Genomic DNA, 13,335 nt, shown 5'->3' with positions numbered 1-13,335 from the left:
TGCCCAGGTCAGCCAATCATCACCCTTCAGGGGCTCACAGTTGCAGAAAATAGACCTTGCTGAACCGGCCAGGTCTAAGGAACTGGTGTGGGCTCCTGAGAGTCAGGATAGACAAGGGGCTGCAGCTCGGGCTTGTTTTCTAATCATTTTATCTGGCCCATGAGTGGGAGACAACTTCAAGAAAACCCTCTCCTAATGAGAGGAACCCAGGAGTCAGGGAGAGGAGGGGTGGGTAGTGGATAGAGACAGAGACCTGGTGGCCCGGCTGCAGTGGTAGTCTCTAGAAGTCCAGGCGGAGGGAGGCTGCACAGAGTGATGCCCAGGGTCACAGACCATTCAGAGCTGCTGTTTGTTAGTTCAAGTCCTGCTCTGAGGTGCTCTGTGTCAGCCCTGAACGACAGGTGAGCTGGGGCTGCTCTGCAATGAGGGCTATATGCAAGGTTCCTGTGTGCCCAGCCCAGGTACCAAAGTACCTGCCCAGGGGAGCTCTGTATCCTGGGAGGGGCTTGACCACGAGAGCCCCGTGGGCTCCTGGCGACCTGCCCAGATGAGCCCCATATCCTGGGAGGGGCGTGACCACGAGAGCCCCGTTGGCTGCTGGGGACCTGCTCAGGTGAGCCCCATATCCCGGGAGGGGCCTGACCACGAGAGCCCCAAGGGCTGGGGTGGACGTGGGGTACCTTCCCAGTTGAGCTCCATATCCTGGGAGGGGCCTGACCACGAGAGCCCCATGGGCTGCTGGGAACCTGGTAAAGGATGTCAGGACAGTCAGCGAAGCCACCGAGGATATACCTCCAGTAGTTCCTAATTCCTACCCCCTGCTGGTCATTCTACCATCCACCAGGACATGGTATTCTGTATTAGTCTTCAATGATGCCTTCTTCTGTATTCCATTTGTCCCAGAGTCACAAGAAATTTTGGCTCGTGAGTGGCAGGCCTCAACATACAACAAAAACAATACTGCTGGGCCGTCTCGCCCCAAGGGTTCAAAAATTCCCACACCATCTTTGAGGAAAGGTTAGCTAAAGACCTAACATTTCTACCTCTGGAAAAGGGAACCCTCCTTCAATATGCAGACGACATTCTGATCGCCAGCCCTACTAAGGAGGCCTCTGAACTACCAAGCCAATAAAGGATAAAAGTTGTCCAAGAAAGAGCTCAAATACCACGGACTAAGGTGACCTGCCTGCGCTTCGTTCTCACAGGAGGTCGGAGAAGCCCGTCCCCGGAAAGGGAAGAAACCATTTTCAGCCTTACCCCTTCTAAAACTAGAAGACAGCTTAGGGGTTCCTGGGGAGGCCGGGGTTTGCTGCATCTGGATCCCTAACTACAGTCTACTAGCTCGGCCTCTATATGAAACACTGAAAGGAAAAGATGATGATCCTTTTGAATAGAATCCAGAAGTGGCCTTTCAAGAATGGAAAGAGCAGTCAATTCAGACCCTTGCCCTGGAACTCCCTCATTTAGATAAACCCTTTGACCTCTACATTCCCGGTGAAAGGTGAATCGCCATCGGAGAATTAGTGCAAAATACAGGGACCACCTGAAATGGAACGACGCAAGAATGCCATCCAGGTAGGATCGACTACGGTCACCGAGGGGCTTGGCCCACCGCCACATCTGGCCAGGATACTGGTGTATCTAAAAACCTGGAAATCAGCAGCCCGAAAGGCCACTTCCCTCCTAAGGGAAAAGGACCCCACGTGGTGACCCTAACCACCAACCATGCCCTGAAGTTTCAGGGTTCGCTCCGTGGGCACACTGACGTCGAGCGAGGAGGCCCTCCGACTCCAACCTCCAGAGACACAACCGGGGGAAACGGGCCCCCATGACGACTCGTGTGACCATCACTTGACCTCGAGTCTCTCTCAGAAAACAACAAGAGTGTGCCCCAAAAGAGTAGACTACTGCTTGCAGGACTCACTGCACCCAGAGGGGAGATAATAAGCTTGGTGGGGGAGCCATATATCACGCCGTCACCGTAGAAAAGCCTACAGACACCACGGTGACGGTGGCCAATAGGACCGGCTGGACTCCTGGCTACTTCAAAAGGCTGTTGACTCAGTGGCCGTCATGGTCCTGGATCACCACCGACCCTGGACTGTCTGGGAGTTGAGTGGGCAGGGCTCTGACACCCGGTGCTCTTTTTACGTTAATTCAGGGGCCTAATCGAAGAAAGTGCAGACAACTGGTCAGAGCATCTAGGCTGGCAGAAACCGTCAGCCTAAGGTGGCCGGACAAATGTGGGGTGGGGTAAAGCCAGCCCCCACAGCGTCTCTGCGCATCTCTTTCCTGGACCCTTAAAGGTCATTAGAATCTATAACACTTCCAATGCTGGTGCTCAGCCGGACCAGCAGGGAGGCAGGAGGCCTGGGGACAATCAACCTCACCTGGAGGCTGCTGGGGAGAAATTCTGACCCTCACCCCCGGGTATGAGGGCTCCCAACTCAGCACTAAGCAGTTACAGAAGAGGGGTCTGCACCCTCAGCACCCCAAGAATGAGGAACGGGACAAAAGGCAGAGGAGGGGTTTGTCACGGGCAAAGCCCGTTAAAAATTCCTGGGAGATAAAAGTAGAATCTGGGCAATAAAATAAAGTCTAGCCATTCTTCTTCCTTTGTGCTCTGTCTAATTTCACGTGCTCCTAGTGTCCCGCACGCAGAGGTCCCACACCCGGCACTTCAGACCCGATTTCCTAGTGCAGAATGGCTGGGTCGACACCTCAGCTCGCAGGGCCCAGTACAGATATAGAGCCTGAGCTGCAGCCAACCCGGCACTCGAGAGCTCCGCCCCCTCCCTCCCACTGACTCTGACAGGATCCCTACACAGCAGCCCAGCCCACAGCCCACGGGGTAGCGCATGCTCTCACCTCTCCATTCTCTGATTAAAATATAAAGTTTCCTTTGCTTCTGAACCAAACTCAGTCTCGATCTGTTGGCTCCAATGACACTGGGCAGGGGGACACTTGTTGGGGCCCACTCTGGAGGATCAGTAACAGAACTTGAGAACATTGTAACTTCAATGAACAGATGTGTGAGCCAAACTGTAATTAACATAGGACAGTGTATAAGGCTCAGGTAAAATAAGATGTTTCTAACACTTCCATTTGATATTTCCATCACTTTATTATAAGCAAGTTCAGTGAAGAGGTTTGTCTTATTTGTCAGGTCAACATTAGAGAAATGAAGTGATTTCTCTCCAGGATGTACATCTAATAATCTTGGCTGAAGTTTCAATCTTGTTTTGAATGCTTTTCCATTGACAATGATACCTCTCTTTCAGCTCCCCCATTTCTGAGAAGTATAAAATCTTATAATTTATTATTACCAAAGGGGAAAGGTGGGAGGAGGGATAAATTAACAGTTTGGGATTAACACATACACACTGCTATGTATAAAATAGATCATCAACAAGGAACTACTGTATAGCACGGGGAACTACACTCAATATTTTGCAATAACCTATAAGGGGAAATAATCTGAAAAAGAATAGGTATTTTTATCGACATCATCTACCAACGACAGATAAAATGTAACCTAAGGGAAGCCGACGGTGAGCGCTTCTGACCCTGAAGACTTCAATCACCTCAGTTCGGACTCTGCCTACTTCCCAAGGCCCTTAATGAACATACGTGTAGCCGTAGCTTAAAAAATTCCCCAGTTTGGGGTTCGGGGAGACACTGATTCGGAAAAAATCCCTGTTCTCCTTACATGCACGGGACCCTTCCTACGGCTAAAACATGCCTGTCACACCCAGAGGATGGTACACCATCTGATCGGGAAGTGTTTGGAAAAGGCATCTCATCTCCTCATCTCCTGGTGCTCGGGTTCACCCCTCCAGCGTCTTTTCTAACAATCTCCCCACTTGGAGATGTAAGCACTGTCAACATCCTGTTGCGTACAGTTTGGAATTTGTCCAGAGGATGAAATGGAAGGAGGAGGAACAATGAGAGACAAGTCCTAGGTGTTCGGACAGGCACATGTCACTCTAATTTCCAATCAGGAAGACGAATTGACCAATCAGGACCATTCTGACCATGGAAACAGAATAGGGCTTGAGGAAATCCCGCTGCTTTGTGGCCAGTTCCCATAAACACAAGTGGAAAAATGGAACTCAGGGGCACTAAAATTCACGAAACTGCAGAGTTGAAAATATCTATCACTGAAAAATGTCTTGAGGAAAGTCAGAGAAAAGGACTTGTAAGAAAGGGAGAATGGCAGGAAAGGGATTGGAAGAGGTAGAAAGGACTCGCCATTAAGCACATGAAAAGGGGCTGAATATCGCCAACGATGCTGCTGGCCAAAAACGGCGTATGCGTTTTTGCTGAATATATTCAAGAAAAGGGCATAGGCCCTTTTTAGCCAACCAAAGAGGTGGGCATTGCAAATCTACACTACAAAGAAGTATCACTTTGCATCAGTCGGAATGGCCATCCTCATAAAGTGTAAAAACCAGAAATACAGGACAGGGCGAGGAGAAAAGGGAGCCCTGTGAGGCTGATGGTGGAAATGTAAATTGCCAGCAGCCACTCTGGAGAAGTGTATTGCGTTTACTAAAATATCTTACCAAATGAGCTACAGAGCATAGGGCACTTCCACTCATGGGCGTATATCTTGGGAAAAACAAAAATCGACAGGACACAGGCACCCCAGTGTTTACCGCCTTTCTTTTTAAAAAAGCCTCGACTTGGATACAACCTAAATGTCCTTGGAAGAAAAAAATGAATAAAGAAGATGTGGTACTTATGTGGAGTGGAATATTACTCAGCCAGGAAATCAATGAAATAAAGCCAGTTGCAACAACTCCAGAGGAGTTACGTACGCTCATTCCAAGTGACATAAGTCAGAAAGAAAAAGACACATATCATAAGATATCACTTACAGGTGGAATAAAAAATGGCTACACATGAACTAAATTACAAAACAGGAACATAGTCAAATATGTAGAAAACACACATAAGGCTGCTAAACGGGAAAGGTGGGGAGGGGTGAGGCATTATCCAGGAGGTTGAAATTAGCAAAGATACCATTCCAAATACCAAATTGATAATCAACAAGGCCTACACTATACCTCAAAGAACTGCACTCAGCACACTCTAGTCACCAGAAAAGAATATATACGACTGGTAAGAATTTGAAAAAGAATTTATTGATGTCTCTCTGTAAGTGAATCAAGTGGATGTACAACAGCAAGAAACAGAGCTTTGAAAATCAGCTGTAACCAATTAATAATAAACTAAAAAAATGACAGTGAGAGAGAAATTCTTACAACTTTTGCTCAAGGGCTGTGATGCAACAAGATTGAACAAAGCTAGACCCACAGCTGGATGAGACATAAGGCTAGACACTGTTTGGGCTGAGAGGATTGGTGATGTTGGGTGCGCAAATGCAGACCTTTTAAAGTAATCCTGCATGGTACCCATTCCATGGGTCCCAAATCTCCAGGTTCAGGGGAATCTTCCTACAGCTAAAACATGCATGGGAATCCCAGAAGATGGTACACCTTCTGATCAGGAAAGGTTTCTAAAAGGCACCTCATCTATTCATCTCCTGGTGCTCAGGTTCGCCACTCCAACTGCTTTACTAACAATCTCCCCACTTGGAGAATCAGCACCTTTAACACCCTGTTTCGCACAGTTTGCAATTTGTCTGGAGTATGAACGGGAAGAGGGGGAACCAATGAGAGACTAGCTCTCTTTGGACAGGCACATGTCACTCTAATTTCCAACCAGGAAGAAGAATTAACCAAAGGCTCAGCTTGCCCCAGGAACCAGACTAGGGCCTGAAGCAATCCTGAGGTTTCATGGGCAGTTCCCAAAAAAGCAAGTTGAAAAATGGAGCTCAGGGGCACTGCAATTCACAAACCTTCAGGGTTATAAATGATAACTATCTTCCAAAAATATATTGAGGTAAGGCAATGAAAAGGCTTTGAAAGCAAGGTAGAATTGCAGGAAACAGTTTTCAAGAGGTAGATTGAACTCACATTTAAAGCACATGAAAAGCGGCAGAACTTCGCCAGTGATGCAGTTGGCCAAAAAGGGCGTATGCGTTTTTCCTGAATATATTCGGGAAAAACGCATACGCCCTTTCTGGCCAACCAAACAAGTGGGCAATGTAAATCAGCACTACAAAGAAGTCTCACTTCGCATCCATCAAAAGGGCCATCCTGGAAAAGTGTAAAAGCCACAAATGCAGGACAGGCCATGGAAAAAATGGATCCTTGTTACACTGATGGGGGAGATGTAAATTGCCAAAGGCCACTCTGGAGAAGTGTATGGTGTTTCCTAAAACATCTAAAAAACAGAGCTACAGAGCAAACCACACTTCCGCTCATGGGAGTATATCTTGAGAAAACCAAAAATCGACAGGACACAGGCAAACCAAAGTTTGGGGCTGCTCTGTTTACAAGAACCTCGTCTACGGCACAACTTAAAAATCCCAGAAAGAGAAAAATGGATAAAGAAGTTGTGGTACTTACGTACAATGGAATATCACTCAGCCATGAAATCAATGTCATAAGGCTAGTAACAGCATAATGAGTCGATTTAGGTACGGTGATTCTAAGTGAAATAAGTCAGACAGAAAAAGAAACTTATCATAAGATATCACTTATAGAGGGAATGTAAAAATCGCTACACATGAACTGAAATACAAAACAGAACAGAGTCACACATTTAGAAAACACACTTATGGCTGCTTAAAGGGAAAGGTGAGTGGAGTGAGGCATAAAACAAGAGTTTGAAATTAGCACAGATACCGTTCCATAAACCATATATGTAATAGACAAGACCTACTCCTAGCTCAATAAACTGGACCCAACACACTCTATTCACCGCAGAAGAATATATCTGACTAGAAAGAATTTTAAAAACTATTTATTGATATCTCTTTGTAAGTGAATCAAGTGGGTGTAAAGCAGCATAAACACAGCAGTGAAAATCAGCTAAACCCCATTAGAAAGGTAAATTACAAAAAAAAAAAAAAACAGACAGTGAAAGAGAGAGAAATTCTTACAAAATTCGTTCAGTGGCTGTGATGCAACCTGGATTGACCACATCTAGACCCACAGCTGGATGAGACATAAGGCTGGACACTCTTTGAGGCTGAGAGGATTGGTGAGGTTGGGTGAGTAAATGCAGACCCTTTAAAGTAATACTTCATGGCACCCATTCCATGGGTCCCAAATCTCCAGCTTCAAGGGAATCTTCCTAGAGATAAAACATGCATGGGAACCCAGAGGATGGTACACCGTGTGACCGGGAAAGGTTCCTAAAACCCACCTCGTTTTTCATCTCCTTGTGCTCAGGTTTGCCATTCAAGCCGCTTTACTAAAAATCTCCCCACTTGGAGAATCAGCACCTTTAACCTCCTGTTTCGTACAGTTTGCAATGTGTCCGGAGGATGAACGGTAAGAGGGAGAACCAATGATAGACTAGCTCCAGCAGTTAAGACTCTGTGCTCCCAATGCAGGGGGCCTGGGTTCGATCCCTGGTCAGGGAACTAGATCCTGCATGCATGCCGCAACTGAGATCTCACATGACGCAACTAAAGATCCCATACACTGGAACGAAGCTACCATATGCTGCAACTAAGACCTGGTGTAGCCAAATAAATGTTAAAAAAAAAAAAAAAACAATACAAAAGAACCCGATTTATTTTCCTTACCTTCCAAACTGCCACTCTACAGTTGGCATGGTGTTGGAGATCATCTCTTTCCTCCTAAGCTTCTTTTGGAAGAGCGCCCTTTGAAAAGTTTAGACAGGCAATTGGAGTAGCAGGTGTACTTTGCTTAAATCTTTTACTGTGGATGGAACAGAGTCGTTTCTTTTGAACAACTCCTGATTTTGACATCCAAATTAGGAATACACTGGCTTGTTTAACCTGACTCTGCTACTATTTATTTAGTTCAGTGAGTTTTGTACTTCAAGGCCTTACTGTTAGAGGCCTGTGTCAGCTGTATAGAAATAGCACAGGCGTACCTAGATTTGAACCCTAGCTCCATGGCCTATTGGCTGTGCCATAAAGATGGCAGTTTCTGTCTCTGAGCCTCAAGTTTTTTCATCTGTACACAGATTCATAGGGCTAAGAATTAGTGTAAGTAAATTAGCATGAATGTAGCAGAGGTTCAAAAAGGATTTTTTCTTTCTCTTGCTCTAAAACAAATAAGCACTACATGTATACAGGCATACTTCAGAAGTATTGCAGGTTCAGTTCCAGACCACTGCTATAAAGCAAATATTGCAGTAAAGCAAGTCACATGAATTTTTTGGTTTCCCAGTGCACATAAAAGTTATGTTTACACTCTACTCCAGTCTATTAAATGTGCAATAGTAGTATGTCTGAAAAAACAATGTACATACCTTAATTTAAAGACATTTTGTTACTGAGAAAAGCTAACCATCATCTGAGCCTTCAGAGAGTTGTAATCTTTCTGCTGGTGGAGGATCTTGCCTTGATGCTGATGGCTGCTGACTGAGCAGGGTGGTGGCTGCTGAAATTGGGGTAGCCGTGGCAACTTCTTAAGATAAGACAACAGTGAAGTTTGCCACGTTGATTGATTCTTCCTTTCATGACGATTTTTCTGTAGAATGCAGACATGTTTGGTAGCATTTTACCCACAGTAGAACTTCTTTCAAAATCAGTCAGTCCTCTCAAACGCTGCTGCTGCTTTATCAACTAAGTTTCTATACTATTCTAAATTCTTCGTTGTCATTTCAACAATCTTAACAGCATCTGCCCAAGAGTAGATTCCATCTCAGGAACCACTTTCTTTTCTCATCCATAAGAAGCAACTCCTCATCTATTCAAGTTTTATCATGAAATTGTAGCAAGTCAGTCACATCTTCAGGCTCCACCTCTAATTCCAGTTCTCTTGCTGTTTCTACCATGACTGCAATTACTTCCTCCACTGAAGTCTTAAACCCCTCAAAGTCATCCAGGAGGGTTAGAATCAACTTCTTCCAATCTCCTGTTAATGTTGATATTTTGACCTGTTCCCATGAATCAGGAATGTTCTTGATGGCATCTAGAATAGTGACTCTTTTCCAGAAGGTTTTCAATTGACTTTGCCCAGATCCATCAGAGAAGTCACTATCTGTGGCAGCTATAGCCTTACAAAATGTATTTTTTAAATAATAAGACTTGAAAATCTAAACGACTCCTTGATCCACAGGCCGCAGACTGGATGTTGTGTCAGCACGCCTGAAAACAACATGAATCTCATTGAACTTCTCCATCAGACATCCTGGGTGACCAGGTGCAATGTCAGTGAGCAGTAATATTTTGAAAGGAATCTTTCTTTTATGAGCAGTAGTTTTCAACAGTGGGGTTAAAATATTCAGTAAACCATATTATAAACAGATGTGCTTTATTATTCCATTTATAGAGCACAGGCTGGGTAGATTTAGCATAGTTCTTAAGGGCCCTAAGATTTTCAGAATGGTTAAGTGAGCCCTGGCTTCAACTTCAAGTCACCAGCTGCATCAGCCCCTAATAAGAGAGTCAGCCTGTCCTTTGAAGCATTGAAGTAAGGCATTGACTTCTCCTCTCTAGCCATGAAGGTCCTAGATGGCATCTTCTTCCAGTAGAAGGCTGTTTCATCTACACTGAAAATCTGTTGTTTGGTGTAGCCACCTTCATTAATTATCTTCCTAGATCTTCTAGATAACATGCTACAGCTTCTACATCAGCTCTTGCTGCTTCACTCTGAACTTTTATGTTATAGAGATGGCTTCTCTCCTTAAACTTCATGAACCAACCTCTGTTAGCTTCATACTTTTCTTCTGTACCTTCCTCTCCTCTCTCGGCCTTCATAGAATTGAAGAGATTAGGGTCTTGCTCTGAGTTAGGCTTTGGCTGAAGGGAATGTCGTGGCTGGATTAATCTTCTATCCAGATCACTAAAACTTTCTCCATGTCATCAGTAAGGCTGTTTTGCTTTCCTGGAATAGCACTTTTGATTTCCTTCAAGAATTTTCCCTTTGCATTTACACTTTGGCCGACTGTCTGGTATAAGAGGCCTAGCTTTCAGACTGTCTTGGCTTTTGACATGCCTTCCTCAATAAGCCTAATCATTTCTAGTTTTTGATTTAAAGGGAGAGTCATGGGACTCTTCCATTCACTTGAACACTTAGAGGCCATTGTAGGATTATATTAATGGGCCTAATTTCAGATTGTTGTGTCTTAGGGAATAGGGAGGCCCAAGGAGAGGAAGAGAGATCAAGAAATGGCCAGTTGATGGAGGAGTCAGATCACACATATTTATAGATTGAATTTTCAGTCTTATGTGGATGCAGTTTGTGGTAACAAAATAATTACAATGGTAACATCAGATCACTGCTCACAGATCACCATAACAAATACAATAATGATGAAAAACTTTGAAATATTACCAGAATTACCAAAACATGCCCTAGAATCATGAAACGAGCAAATGTGGTTGGAAAAATGGCACCAATAGACTTGCTTAATGCAGGGTTGCCCCAAACCTTCAATTTTTAAAAACGCAGTAGCCGTGAAGTGCAGTAAAGCAAAGCACAATAAAACGAGGTCTGAGTGTATACCAAAGGCAAACTAGTTTTAAGTTTAGTGTCTGGCAGTTCTTCCAAACCAGTTTACTTTTGTAAACAAATCCCTTTCTTCTCTTAATTACTCCTGAGTTCACCTATTGACTGCCAGCAGGGGCCATGTTCTTAACGAAAACTTCTAACTGACTAATTTTACCTCATCCTGAACATTACATATCTTGTTTACACAGTCCGGTACTAAAGGTCATGTGCTTCTCTGTAATACCGTTCAGTGTGGTCAGAAAGTGTGCCAGCTCCTTAGGCTTCTGTGTCATAGGAGACATGAAATTAATAAAAGAACTTTTCTGGTTTCTTTCCTTCCTCCCTAGAAATGAAAGACAGATAATCTTCAAAATGTTTCATCAAATACGGCAAACACCATTTAAAATGAGCAGATTCCGCAAGGAAGTCCCCAGATATTTAATTTAAAAAAAAGGGAGGGTGCTAGAAGTGGCAGTCCAGGATGATAAGCTAGTTCTGATGCCTCCATTTCCCCAAAGCACTCATCAGATACTTGGAATGTAGAGCCACATGGGAATTTTAATGGTCACATAGGAAATGGGAGACCGGATCTTGGGTCTGTAAAGGCAGGGAGTTGGAGCTGAGATCCCTGCCTATGGCTTGACTCTTGAAGTCTATATGATCAGTGAAATGGGAAGGCTTGAAAAGAAATCTGTGCAACAACAAAGGGAGATGTCAGGATAGTCTGCCTTGACCTTGTTTATGAGGTGATGGAGGAAAGAGAAATCTCCTTTGAGAATTTGTAACCACAGTCTTGCCCACGTAAGAGTTGGGAATTCAAATATATATACCACCTATGTGGTCTTAGAAACCTCAAACCAAGAAGTACAATGGTCTCCCATTACTGGTTTCCCTGCCTGCTTGGCAGATTTATGTACACATTTTTAATGGTGGAACAAGCTTTCAAACTAAAACCCTTAAAACTCCCACAGGGACACATCACCAGTTATTAGTGTACAGTAGAAAAATTAAACAACACTTGAGGAAGAAAGTCAGCAGAAACAAAAGCAGAATTTCACCACTTGGACTTTATTATTTGTATACAAGTAATTATAAAAATAATTATGAATAAAAATAATTATGTTTGAAGTGATTAGGAAAATAAGAATGAATTGGTAACATGAGTAAAGCAAGAGACTGCTAAAATAATCATGTAAAACTGAAAAAAAATATAGAACTCCTAGAAATGAAAAATGGAGCTGGTGAGATTAAAAAGTGCATAGCATGAATAGTTAGAGTTTAGACGTAGTAGAAGAGTTGAGTCAACTGCCAGACTGAGCAGCAGATGTTGAACAGAACATGGTGCATAGAAACAAAATGATAGAAAAATATGTAAGAGATGCGAAGGACAGAGCAATAAGATCTAACACTTGTCATCAGATTTCCAGAAGGAAGTAGTAGTGAGAATGAGGAGGAGGCAACATCTGAATGGCTGAGACTTTTCCAGAATTGTAAATCACAAATCTCAGATTTAGCAAGTTCAGCAAATCCTCAATCAAGATAAATAAAAAGAAATCCACACATAGACTATTCATGGTAAAACTGCAGAACACCAAAGACAACAGCCAGAGAGAGATAGGTTTACTAACAAACCATTGATTAGTAAATTGACAGCTAATTTACTAGTATAATTTACTAGCTGTTACTGCTAATTTACTAGAACATCAATAGGAGACAAAGAGAGCAGTATCTTGGAAGTTCTGATGGAAAACAACTGACAGCCTAAAGTCATTCAGTAACAAGGATGAAATAAAGGTAGTTAAGACTAACAAAAACAAACAAACAGATTTATGAAACCAAAATCAGAAGAGCTGAGGAAACTGGGATTTCTGACTAAATTCTAATGGTGAAGAACTAAACCATAATGAATATTCCTTCTCCTTCTCACCACCTGGTTCAGGGAAGTGCAAACATATTTCTTATCCAGAATGAGAAACGGACTCTGAGATACTGTGTATTCATAAATTAAAAGTTTCCTTTTTCACACTGTCTCTGACCCTGGGATTGGTTCCTGAGGCTTCATGATCTGTAGAAAGAGCACAAGTTTCATAGAAACTAACATGGCTTCAGATCTCTTCTCTGCCTCAAATCACACTCATAAGCTGTGGATTTTCAGCATCAGTTAACAGATGTGAGTGTTTCTGCTCAGCAGTGAAATGGGGTCCAAGAATGAAACATCCCAAAGTCATTGTGAGGATTAAACGATGTTTGCTAACCACCTGATGCATTAGAAGAAACAGGTGGTGGGAATATTAGAAGTGGTTATTGCTGTGGTGGCTACTTTTGCCCCTCTGCTCCTGCAATACTGAGGCCGCTTACATTTTCTATTCCTTTGTATCCCTATAATTATCACCATGTGTCTTACCATGGCTCTGCTTCTGGGAAAAATTAAGTATTATCATTATTATTGACAGGGCATGTGAGAATATGTTTATGGATCTCTGTTTCACTATAAAGCCTTTTTGGATTATAAGTGTTTTGCTAGGATGAGGCCAGTAGCAGGTAGTGATGTGAGAGAACTTGCAAGGCATTAGGAAGCAAAGACAAGAATTTTACAAATCAGGAAAGTTGTTGACTGCAAGTAAATGGATCGGGTTTTTGGAACAGTAGAGATTTAAGATCCAGCAAGATACAGTCTGAACTCCAAGCTAACCAGAACTAGTAGATCATATAAAAGGGACAAAGACACTAAAGAGAAAGGTTTAATGTGTCAAGAATGTTCATGATAATTAAAGTGAATATTGTTTTAACA

General features: G+C 43.3%; 1 pseudogene; it reads left to right on the top strand.

Moving 5' to 3' along the window:
• Positions 1 to 13,335, top strand: part of LOC116763322 — an 83,154-nt pseudogene that overhangs the window by 23,266 nt on the left and 46,553 nt on the right.

Source organism: Phocoena sinus, chromosome 12 (genome assembly GCF_008692025.1).
Source record: "Phocoena sinus isolate mPhoSin1 chromosome 12, mPhoSin1.pri, whole genome shotgun sequence".
In the NCBI taxonomy this organism is placed as follows: domain Eukaryota; kingdom Metazoa; phylum Chordata; class Mammalia; order Artiodactyla; family Phocoenidae; genus Phocoena; species Phocoena sinus.
Note: the sequence above shows the minus strand (reverse complement) of the source record. Positions and strands in the feature narration are given on the sequence as shown.